At 40.9% G+C, this 12,840-nt stretch overlaps 1 long non-coding RNA gene across 1 annotated transcript; it reads left to right on the forward strand.

The window, feature by feature from the left end:
• Positions 1–3,197: 3,197 nt before the first annotated feature.
• LOC128807804 (uncharacterized) lies at positions 3,198–10,095 on the forward strand. The gene is made up of 2 exons (XR_008437279.1): positions 3,198–3,670; positions 9,523–10,095. It is a non-coding gene; the product is annotated as an uncharacterized LOC128807804 (long non-coding RNA).
• Positions 10,096–12,840: the final 2,745 nt, after the last annotated feature.

Below are 12,840 nucleotides of genomic sequence, written 5' to 3' on the forward strand. Positions count from 1 at the left end.
GAGAAGCTGGAGCTCATGGGAAGTGGTTAAGAGCAAAACAGGCAGTTCTTTAAAAAAGCAGTGATAAAGGCGTTATTGCCAACTACTTCAAAGTGGAATAAAATTAGGAGTGAGCTTAAGAGCCCAGCTTATGAAATCTTCAACGATGGTTAAAAAAGAGGGGCAGAACCTTGACCAGCTTGCTACGTGTAATTGGCACAAAAATACAGAGGCAAAATCAAAAGATCAGCCAATCAATCAAGAAACAGTAATGTGTGTTGTGTAAAGATTGAAAAACAAGGAGTATGTTAATAAGGTAAAACCAAGGAGCAAATTGATCCACCCTTCAACAGGGAGGAGTCTTTAGTACAGCAGCTGGAAAGGCTGAGGTGTTTCATCCTTGGCAGAATGGGCCCTCGCTATTAAAGCCAACTGCAATGCTATTAACGACCCATCAGACTGAAAGCTACAGCTGGGAAATAAAGGGGTAGGGAGCATTAGATGTTGGTTAGATGTTGTTAAAGAGGTTGGGCCTTGCAGAGTACATAGAGAACCTATGCAATTTTAGGAGCTGTCTATGAGAATTTGCATTTACAAGTATACACGCAGATTCTGGTTTTAAAAAGTGGGAGCTGAGGAATTTCAGGCTCGTGATTAAAAAAAAAAATCCAGGAACAAAATTATCAAGCAAAGATGTGAGATGTAAAACAAAATTAATATAGACTCTAATTAATCTAATGCCTTTCTGTACAAGGTTGTAGCTCTTACATGTTAAAGAGAGTGGTAGATGTCATTTATCTTGACTTTGTTAAGATTTGTGCTATTATGATATAGTAACAATATAAATGCTACTACTGCAACCCAAGTGAAAACTTTGGGGGAAAACTGCCTTCAACACTTTGCAGACAAAATAATGAGATGTACTGAGTGGGGTTCTGCAGAGATGTGTCATGAATGAGATACTGTTTTATAATCTCTTTAAAACCTTGGATGATGGAATAGAAAATATGTTTGTGAAAACTTGTGAATAATGAGCATCATAGGATACCAGCTGTCTTGGCTTTTCATCTGATACTGCTGAGTATTGAATGGGCATAAGAATAGCTCTTCCCTTCCTGATTGTTCCTGAGCTAATCCGTTACCTCCAATGACCTCTGCAAGTGCCTTCTGCTCAGCCCGTGCTTCCATGCTGGCATAGGCTGCATCAGCTGAACCTATCTGTGCTCAAGGCTTATGTGTCTTTGTCCTATGAGGACAATAGCAAGATGATTGTTAGCTATACAGAATATTTTAATAAAGGTTTTCCAGATAAAAATGAGACTGAAACCCCTAAATCTGGTTTTGCACACCTGACCATTTTTTTCTAATGTTCTAATTGTTCAGGAGATGCTGCATCTCTGTTCCACAGAATGGTAGAACAGATGTTTGGTTCATGAACACTTTAACATTTCAGAAAGTGAGCCTTTAGAGCTGGGTGGGGTGAGTTGCTTAGGTTTGGGGGGGGTGGTTGTTTGGGAGGAGTGTTTTGTTTGTGGGGTTTTTTTATTTTCAAAGCCGTTGTCTAGAAAAACAGGACTCTCTTTTTCTTGGAGACAAGTTATAAGATCTTCAGAGGTCATAATTGTCCTCTGTCTTTCAAGGTTATGTTAAAGCCTGGGGCCTTAAACTGTATTTCCCACAACCCCAAAAAATTCCATTATGCCTCTAGCTGTGATGCTCCTCTAAATATCAATAACCTGCCATTGCTATAAATACCACATTTATAAAACACTTCAGTGTTCTTAGACTGAGGACAACCCTCTCTTTGCCTGGGTTTATGCTCCTTACAGCAGGCCACTGGTGCTCTGGTGAAGTGTTTGGGGAAGACATCTGTTGCCAATGTAGTAAATGCCAAAGCTGAAATCCATACTTTCAGGGCCTGTTTGTGTTAAGCCCCTTCAGTCTGTCAACTGAAGTTTATCAGCATGTGGGAGAAAGTAAAAATGAGAAAAAAACTCTTGAGCACAAATATGTGACAGAACTGAAAAAAAGGGAGCTCCTTAAGCAATTTCCATTAGATACCAAGAGACAGTAAACCTGGGTAAAGTGTTGGACATGTTCATTACATTTCTTATCTAATTGTGTGATACTATCAAGCCCTACTCACTGGAAACCCAGACACTCTCATTATGTACAGAATCATGGTGCTAAATCACAATGTGCTAAGATGAAAAGAGTTGATGCTTTAACTGTTTTCCAGCCTTCCACGTGTGTTTGCAGAGAAATAAGATGAAAATTTCTGGGTCCTGCTTTGATAGACCACTGCTTATAATTGTTATATAAAGGTATTATAATATTGGCTTTTCTCAAATACTAAAATGGATTTTATATGTTATAAAAATATAGCTTTTATTTCTGTTGTTAATTAAACTTAGACATAGTCATGAAATAGCTATGCTTGTGTTAAAATGCCTGCTTGGATGGGATAACATCCAATGAACGTAGGATGAGGACACCTACTACAGATATGCCAACTATCAGCACTGACCATCTGAAGCCAGTGTGGGCCAAGGCCCAAACTGGAAGTGTAAGGAGAAGGAGCCAAAACCACAGCCAAGAAACATGCATGCTCTAAAAAGGTGAATCCCAAGTAGGGGCCATGTAAAATAGTTCCCGGACTATGTAAACTAGTTTATGGATGTGCATAAGGCTCTATGAATATACAAGATGTAAGGGAAAGTGTATTTAAGGGGTATCCCCGAAGTGCCAAGATGCACCCGGCCATAATAACCTTTGCTCTATGGTCCTTGTCTCCTACTGTCCTTTTATTAAACTTTTACATTTTCACAGGCGAGTGAAAGTGTTTTTCGCATAATTATAGTCACGTTGCATGGGAACGTGGGCACACTGCTGGCTAGATTAGAGAAAGAGGCAGACAAGAGCAAAGCATCCCTGTTACAGTTTCTCCCTAAATGTGTAACTTGCGACTATTTTAGAAATTTGGATAAGAATGTGTCCATGCTTTTTCTCGTTTCCTCATTTTTATAGCTCTGAAAGTACCGGTGGTTCTGCTTTGTTTCGCTTCTAGTAAATTCTTCTTTCGCTTGTCCTTTATTTATTTCCACAGGGATCGTTTTACTGCGCTGTATCCCTTTTCTCCCTTTGCCTCAACCGGAGCTCTGGCCCCCCTTCAGCGCCGCCTCCACCTCCCTGCCTGGAGGCAGCGCCTGTCATTATCACCTCTCCTTCCCTGACACCAGCGAGAAGCTCGGTGACACACACTTTCCTGCTTAGAAGCAGGCTGTTCACCGCCGGCTTTTATTTATTTAATAGCCCTCTTTCACAACAGTGCTCTACAGCTTTTAGTTGAAGATGCAGGGTGGAAACTCGAGGCGTGGTTTACAGAGCAGAGGGGCAGAGCCGAGGGTCGGCCGCGGGCCCCTGCCCCGGGCTGGCAGACGCCATGGCGCCGGGGCCTGCGAGGGCCGCGGGCAAGGCACGGGGCCCGGCTTTCCAGTGCCTGGCTCCCCACAGAATGTTGCAGCTCCACACTGCACCACACTGATGGGCTGTACAGTCCCTCCAGCAGCTGAGGTGTTCCCAAAAGGGGTGCAGTGCTTGTTGACGGGTCTCATGAGACCAGCCCAGCTGCCTATTTTTTCCAATTTTCAGTGATCACTTAACACTTGACTTCAGTGATAGCGGAAATTAGGTAACTGTTTTGGAGTAGAAACTGCACATACTGAGGCACCTTAGTGGCCAAGATGTTTTCTTGAGAATTAATTCTTTTAGTTTAGTGTTCAATTTGACCCAGAACATACTTTAGTTACCTAATAGATTTACTTAGGTCTGGGCATGATTATTAACTCAAAAGCAAGAACTGCGCAGTTTACTTCTTACAGAGCTACTGAGCTCCTTAGAGAGGTACCAGTTCATTTTAATTTCACGGTAGAACACATCTTCTTTCCCAAATGTTCAACTCAGTTTTGAATCTGCCAGGCCTTTTCCAGATGATAGGCAAATGCACCTAACAATGCAGATAACAATTACCCACAAAAAGACCAGCTAATATGCTGCCTCCCAAGCAATATTGCTTCTATCCCTAACCTCCTCAGAGAGAGTGAGAAAGATTAAAACATACTGCAATTTCACCCAGGTTTCCTACTCCATACTGATATTACCCAAGACAACAAGAAATAAAAGGGGGAAATGCTGAATATGCACTTCTGAATGATGAATGCCCTGGAGCAACAGAAACACAAGGCAGGTCCCCCAGGAGAGGAGGAGGATTAATGCTCTTGATTGTTTTATAATGATCTCTGGTATGTTTTTCCTGTCATAAGGGGGAAAAAAAGCTATTTGCTACCAAAAAAAAAATACTGTACAGCCTACCTCATGCTAAAAGACAAGGGCATGAAGTATAAATAACTCAGTGGGAGAATAAGTACAGAAAGAGTCCTCCATAGTTTCACTCAGGAATGTGTTTGTGACAGTTTAAGAAAAAAAAAGTTAAAAATCCCACCAAAACAAATTCACATTTAATTTGAAGGAATTCTCACGTGTATTTCATTTAACAAGTGCATAGACTCTGTCTCCAGCTGAGAAATGAAAAGCAAACTAAAGAACTCAAAAAGAGTAGGAAGTAGCTTATGTTACCTTATAAAAACATATTTTCTTTAAGTAGAAAAATTGTGGTCAACACATTCTTCTCCAGGAATGGTTCATGCTGCTCTTAATCTTGTACAAATGTGGGCTGCCACCAATGATGGCAGCCTTTCTGTCTTCATGTCCCCACTCCCATGTGTGTTTCTCTTCTTTTCCTTGCCACACATCAAGGGATTATGCAACTTCAGGGTGAATCAGCCTCCCTGATCCAACAGAAAATAAACAGATTTTTAGTAGGGTAGTTAGCTTTGGGGTTGCCCAAGAGATCTGAGCTGGAGATAGGTGGGGAGGATGGGGAAGAAACTTTGGGGTGTGTGGGGGTGACCTCATTGCTTCCATCAGCTTTAGCTGGAGCAGCATTTTTGACTGCACTCTTAGGCAGCTTCAAAACTGAAAAAGCACACAGGGAGAGTTGTTCTCTATCAATATGCTGCTGGACCAGGAGTAGCGATTTGGGGGGAGGAGGAGGTGACAATAAATGTCATGGAAGAGGCAGAATTCTGAAAGGTTTGAATGCTAAAGCATATGGGATATTTGAAGAATGGGAAACCTCTAGCTCAGTTCTTTTAGAAGAACAGAAGGAACCAGGCTCATGCATCTTCCATTATCTAGTGACTGATGAGAGTTTTTACTGAAGAAATTAAAATCTCCTTTAGGTTCAACCAAAAATAATGTTTCCTCAGTTGCTTCTGTTCAGATATTTGCTACTGATCACAATCTGGTGTATGATGTGCTATGAAAGGTGGAGGCAGCATAAAATGCCATGCTGAATAATTGATCACCACCCCTCCAGGCTACGTCTGTGGATGAATACATATGCTGGTTAGGATGACTGTGTCCCTAGTTAATGCTCTTAATTGACAAACACCTGATCTGAATTAAAATAGTATTTTTAAAGACATCTTACTTATGTCAGAAGGTCTTTTTAGAGTGTTTCTCTGTGTGTTTTTCTGATTAAATGCAGGCACCTTTTGGCCCTTTAATTGTAGAGACATTTAGAAATTAATTATCTATTTTTTTAAACAGTAGTGTAAATCTTCATCACACAAAATCAGTGGAAAACCTCCTGTTCACCTTCCCACTGTACTTCTTTGTCCAACATCTGTTGCTACCAAGTAGTTATAATTCGCTCACCTTCTTAACAGGAATTTGGGGATGAAACAAAAGCCGATATCAAGGCCCTGTATCTCATTCACAAAGGCAACACAAAACAGTAGAGAGATCGAAGGCTAGACAAGAGTGTTGCTGAACTCAGTATGTGGTAGAGATTTCCCAACTTTAAGTCAATTCTAGAAATTTCTTGGCCTTTCACAAGAATCACAGTAGGATAACTAATTTTATCTGAAAATAGCTCTGAGTCCTAAACAATTAAAAATTTTAATGCAGCTGATATTAGGCACATGTTGCCTTCTGAAATTTACTTCATATTCTGGAAGAAGAGAAAAAAATCAAAGCAAAATTTAAAAAGCAAACAAAACAACAACAACAAAAAACCCTGAAGGAGTTAAGAGAGTTGGAAAAAGGGCAGAATTAGTACCAAAAGATGCCACTGTATCGGAGCTCTCCTCTCATCTTTTTGCATCATCTCAGTTTTCTCAGTGTTGCATCTTCAGGACTGCAGAGGGTCTGGCTCTTAGACCATTCTCTTACCTGTTCACCTTTGGGACAATAATGGTTATTTGAAGGCATCTGCCTAGTTTTTCTCCCCATGTGACTGTTCACACAGTCACATCCAAGCTTGGTTATGTTTGTTTTATATCTGCTATGATAAGCTGATTTACTGTTTTCTATATAAATTGTTTAACATGATCTTGTAAGTCTAGATTTAACATGAATTAGAGAGAAAGTAATGTTTCATCATTAATATTTTTTTTCTGTCTTTTTCAAGACGTTTTTACTGTTCTTTCAGGTCATGCATGTAATGCATGTTACCCTCTGCATTACAGGAGTATTAATAAGGATATAAGGGTCAAGGTGAATGTTAGAAATTAGCAAATTTAAGATCCCCTTGTTAATCTTTTTTCATCTGTATTCTGCACTGAAACAGATGGAGATCCCATGAAGGAGCAATACATGCTGATACTGCATAATGCACTTTGCACAGGGGACTGAGTCAAGGTCACCTGGCATCTCATGGTTTTTGGGTGGCTGACCTTGCTACCCACATAACAGACTTTCTAAATAGGTTTCTTGTGTCTTAAAAAAAAACCTAAAAAACCCAAATAACAACAACAAACATTTTAAAGAAGATACAACCATGTATGTGTGTCCCATGTTATGGACAGGTGTACTTTTCCAGATCCAGCCGTGCTGGGTGAAGAGTTATTCTCCCTGCAGTTCATAGTCACCCACCCCTTCCCCAGGAAATGTTCCTGCTGCCTGGTACCCACTGGCTGAGCCTGCTGTCCACCTCCAAGGCTGGAATGAAATTGTTCCAGGTTAGACAGAGTGAGCAGGAGGCTTCATTCACCTGCTTCATTCAGGTTGAAATGGTTAGAGTAAAGTAAGACTTCCCAGGAGGTTCATGACTCTCTCATCAGACCCTGAGAAATGCTAGCCATGAACTGATTCTTCCTGACAGAGGAGGATAAAATTGTGCCAGTGTGCTGTTTGCAAAGAGGCATTTCCAGAGTGCTCTTCTGCCAACACCTTAGCAGCCCAAACAGAAGGACAGTGGACATTTTGTTCTTTCCCTAAAGCTATATTAGATGCTCTTGTGACAGAGAAAAGGCCTTTTCCTGGAAAATACAACAAACTTTATATAAATTGTACATCTTCTTAAATAAAGAGAATTATTTTTGAGGGCAAAAAAGAACAAAAATCTAATCAAACCAGTCTGAATTCTCTGCTTTAATCAGGAGATTGGACCAGAAACCTCTTGAGATCCTTCTAACTTGAATTATCCTGTGATTTTTTTTTTTTTAAGTAAAAAATAACCAGCTGTAGCTGGTTATAGCTGTCGCTAATGCTATCAATTGAATGCAAATAATTAATACTTTGGGGAGGGTTCCCATTACAGTTGAGACAATAGAATGCCAGGTTGTTCACAGAGGGATGGTTTCTACTCTGCCAGTCTCTCTGGTTCTTCTAACTGCTCACATGGTCCCAAAATTTTTGGTATCTGCTGGCTGAGCTGGTAGAAAGCCACCTCATGAGCTGACCTGGCTCACTCATGGATCAGACAGTGAAAAAAATGGGAAAAGGTGGGGGTACCCAGCCAGAAAAAACCTGCAAAAGCAGGGCCTTAGCTTCTAGCATTTGCAAGCTGTGAGATAGTACAGTTTTATTCTTGTAAGTTAATGTGGATGTGTCTACTCACTGTCTGGGTCAGTTCTCTGATTATCATGTTTAATTATTTAATACAGCCTCTGATCCTTTAGGACTGCAACCCCATGATGTAAGCTGGTCTCTGTGCCTCTGTCTTGCAATGTACAGGTTGAGAGCTCAGGTTGTGAGTGTCAGGAATCAAGTCATGTCTCTGTGAAGTACCACTTATGTCTCTGCTATTAAATAAGTGATAAACTAGAAAGAGCTTTTAACTTCCCAGTAAGTTGCCTGTTTGAAGACTTTTCTGTCTTTTGATCATAGGTCAGATTCATCTTTTTTGTTGTTGGAACAATTTGGTTTTTTTGACTGATTTTCAGTGCAACCTCCATTGCTATCCTTTTGCTGAGGTTACCTATATTTATATTGCTGGCTTGTGTGCAATGAAGCCTATAAAGAACCGGCCAGCTCTCTCTTCCCTGCCTCTGGTTGCAAGCTCCTGCTGTTTCCAGTCAAATAGATGTGGCCTGAGCTGGACTAGCTCACAGATCAGAGCAGAGAAAATGAACTCTGCAGTAAACCCAGCAGAGAGGTTACAGTCAGCCTGGCAAGGTGATCCAGCTCCCCATGCCCTGCCCTGTCCCTAAGGCAGCCAATGCATGACGGAGACAGGAGCAGACCACTGGGCAGGGAAAGGGAACGCTCCCTTGAGCGGCAGCCTACAATTAGCTTGCAAAAGGGGATTGTGAAATGGCATGATTAGTTACCGTCTGCTCTTCAGAAGTACTTGCATTAAAATTTCTCTTTGGGTGATTTTGCACATAGAAATATTCTATGAGAAATTTCCTGTGAAGCTGCAGAGCCGGTAAGACACTCTATCATACTTCTTTGTCAAACAAATGCAACAGGAAAGAATGATTATTTAAAAATATTATTTCATTTGGCAGAGAACAAAACCAAGCCAGAGAATATTTTATACTCCATCGGTTAAATATTTACAATAGTAAAGTGAAGTGGTAGTTTTCTTTTTAGCTTTTGGCAACAAGTGCAATGATTAGCTACGCATGAAATCAGTGTGAATGAATAACAGTATTTTTAAGAAGCTGTCAGAGGCTTATCTCACAGCTGGCATATATTAATACAGTGAGTGATTTCTAACATAGATAGACTCCAAATTTAACACTATCCATTAACAAAGACTGTGGAGTGCTATAATTCTATCAGAATACTTTGGCTGTCAATAAACAAGTCACTTTTAATGTATGTATTCATATCCATTAACGCAGGTTTCTAAACAGAGAAGCTGTAAATTTGGGGGGTTTTGATACAACTTAGTCTATACATCGTTTAACATAATCAAAAAAAAAACCCAATAAATTGTCTATTATTTCCACATCAGCGATTTTTGTGGAAACTGACCAGTTTGACGTGGCTCTTTTTTCTAGCAAAGTTTTTATGTTAATATGTGCTTTCCCCATGACTCCCCAGGCTTCTCAGAAGTGGCACAATTATTCCAGACTCAGCAGCAATAAATTCCAAATTATCCTCTAGCTTGTTTTTGTACACCCACGGAAAACAACTTCCCTGTGGTTATTCTCAGAAGACTTGAGATTCCATCTGCTTACTTTATTTCAGGTGGAAAAGGAAACCCAAAGAAGATAAAACTGACAAGTCTGCATCCATTTAAATCTCTTCAATATCCAGACTCAGTGCTTGGATTTAAGCAGAGTCACTGAAGATTTACAGTGGCAGGCAGACAAGAACTCCAGGACTGAGTTAGGAACACATGTGAACAACCTCAAAGCAAGTTTAAAGAAAAGTGAACTTGTGCCCACTGTTTATTTCAATGTAAACACATAAAGCTATCTTGAAATACAGTCTGTGAATCAGGCAGTAAATTTGACCAAAAGAAGGGTTCTCAGCTGGCTCATTGAGGGAATATAGCGGACTAAGGTCCAGTGATCAGCTCCTAGTTGAGTGTCAAACCAGGCTGGAGTAAGGGAGAATGTTGCCATGATTCTGAGAATTTATGTGTTGTAAGGACAGCTACAAAAAATTCAAACAACCTAGTGTATTACAGCTGCTCTGATTCTTACACTTCTGTTTGATTTCAAACACAAAGAATGACTCTGAAATCACATCTGTATAAAATATTTCATGTGCAACAGGAAAAAAGATACAGCTGCTGTATTATACCTCTGTATAATAGTCTTTGTGGTTTTGTTTTTTTTTTTTAAGTAACTACTGATGGAAATTAGAAGCTGGTACTTTTTTCCAAGAAAATAAAAAACTAATCTGATATACTTTGTACATAAAATATCTTGGATTATAGAAGACTCATGTCCTCCTAAATGTGTAGGAGGTCTGAAACTGGCGTCTCCAGTACTATAGGAGGCCGAGATTACAAACATGTGAAGTAGGCAATGCTAGCACAGTGCTGGGCTCTCCTTGATATGCATTTTCCACTCCCACTGTCCCTGGAGGGGACATGAACCTGTAACTCTATACCTAAGGGAGACTTGGGGTTGAAACTGAGGTTCCAGCACCATGGGTGGCCGACATAAGAAAAATGTGGAGAGACCAATGTTAGTGCATTTCTGTGCTCCCCTTACTCTGCCTTTTACAGCCCCAGTGTCCATAGAGTGTAAACATTATGGTTCTCTGAACCCAGACCCTACCCCTTGACCCTAACGATGGTTTTTAGTATACGCTGAGACCCACGTACCATGGATGACTGAGTTAAGAAACATGTAAGAAACGCCAGTGTTTGTGCTGTCCTGTGCAGGCCTTTTCAAGCCTTGGTGTCCCTGTTGTGGTAGGCTTTGTGGTTCTCTGAACCCTTATCCTAACTCTAATCGTGGCTTTTGGTTGAGACTGAGGTCTCAGGTACCATGGCTGGCCCAGACCAGAAAGATATGTGGAGAGAGCAATGTTGGTGCAGTGCATGTTCTCCTTGCCTCACCTTTTCCAAACCCGGAATCCCTGGGACTATTTTCTTTGTGGTTCTCTGAACCCTAACCCTACCCCTTTACCCTAAAGGCAGCTTGGGGTTGAGGCCAATGTACCAGGTACAATCAGTGGCCAGATTAGAAAGTGTGGCAGGAGCAATGTATGTGCAGTGTCCTGCTCACCATGGTATCCCTTTTCAAGCTCCAGTGTCTATGGAGCTGTATGCCTGCTGGTTGTCTGAACCCCAACCCTAAACCTAATTGTTTAGGTTAAACCTTGGAGTTTAGGATGAAGGTTCCAAGTTCCATGAGTGGCCCAGGTAAGAATGATTCCTTCAGGAAGAAGGAATGTTTCTGTAATGCTGTGTTCTCCTTGGCATGCCTTTTCCAGGCCCAATGTCCCTGGAGCTGTAGGCTCCGGGTCTTTCTGAACCTTCTTCCTTGCTAATTAAAACTGAAACATACCACACAGTAAAAGTAAAGTTTCACCCAGACCATCTTATGGAACTTATTGTGTCTCTTGCTTTTAATTCACTAGCTTTCCCACTGTCCAGGTACAGCTGTGACATGCTCATATGATCACTGATGTTCCTGCTGTTCATCTTTATATGGGTAACATTAGCTTTACAATACTTCCATCTTTGATAACACTGGAAACAGACATTTTAAGGTTGCTTCTGAGCTCAGAAGTTTTGTATAGCAACACCATTCATCAGCACATCTAAGACACTGTGATTCAACTGGCCAGAAATAATTCTTCCAAGCTCTTTACTGAGGACTTCATACTGAAATGGCAGCATGCTGTTAGAGATCATCCTAACTATGCCTACTATGACAACCCTTTCTTACAACTTTTGAACATCAGAGAAAGCTTATATAATCTGTAAAATCATCACCACAGGTGAATTATTTTTTTTCTCCCAGTTCCAGACTTTCAATGTACTGTAAGGAACATAGAGTACTGGTGTGATTTCAGTATGTGTCTTCATATAGAGATCTGAGAGAATGATTTAAAACTTCTTTGCTTTGTACATATCAAAGTTCAAGATCCTTTTGTGTGGATTGTAGGATGCATCACTAAGGATGTGTCATAGGCTGCATCACCTATCCTTCAAGTACAGCACTTTTTCTGACAATTTATTGATAAAATGCTTTAATTTTTAGAATAGAAAGCATAAAAACCTAAACCAGTCACTTCAGAAATGTGTCATTTGCCGGTCTTTTATCCCACATCTCTGCTAGAATCATACAACAATTAAGGTTGGAAAAGACCTCCAAGATCATCAAGTCCAACCATCACCTAGCATCACAACAAATTCACCATGAACCCATGTCCTCAAGAGCTGTATCCACATGGGTTTTTTTTTAATTTTTAGGATGGTGATCCTACCACTTTCCTGAGTAGGCTATTCCAATGCTTGACAGTCATTTCTATGAAGAAATTTCTCCAAATATCTATTCTAAACCTTCCTCTTCCCTGTTGCAACTTGAGGCCATTTCCTGTTGTTCTATTTCTTGATACAGGGGAGAAGAGGCTGAGCCCCCCACATCACCACACTCCCAAGTACTTTTCCTGTGAGCAGCTTTCCACTCACTCTTCCCTCAGCTTGCAGCACTGCTTGAGGTTGTTGTGACCCAAGTGCAGGACCAAGCACTTTGGCTTGTTGAGTCTTATCCAACTGGCCTTGGCCTGTTGATCCAGCCTGTCCTGATCCCTTGGCAGGGCCTTCTTACCCTCCAGTAGATTAACACTTCCACTGAGCTTGGTGTCATCTGCAAACTGACTGAGAATGCATTTGATCACCTCGTCCAGATCATCAATTAAGATATTAAACAATGAAGATATTAAACTGGACTGTCCCCAGTACTGAGCCCTGGAGAACTCCTCTGGTGACTGGCTGCTAGCCAGATGCAGCTCCATTCGCCATCACTCTCTGGGTCTGGCCATCCAACCAGTTTTTTTTACCCAGCACTTATCCACACCATGGGAAGCCAGTTTCCCTAG

Source organism: Vidua macroura, chromosome 5 (genome assembly GCF_024509145.1).
Source record: "Vidua macroura isolate BioBank_ID:100142 chromosome 5, ASM2450914v1, whole genome shotgun sequence".
Lineage (NCBI taxonomy): Eukaryota > Metazoa > Chordata > Aves > Passeriformes > Viduidae > Vidua > Vidua macroura.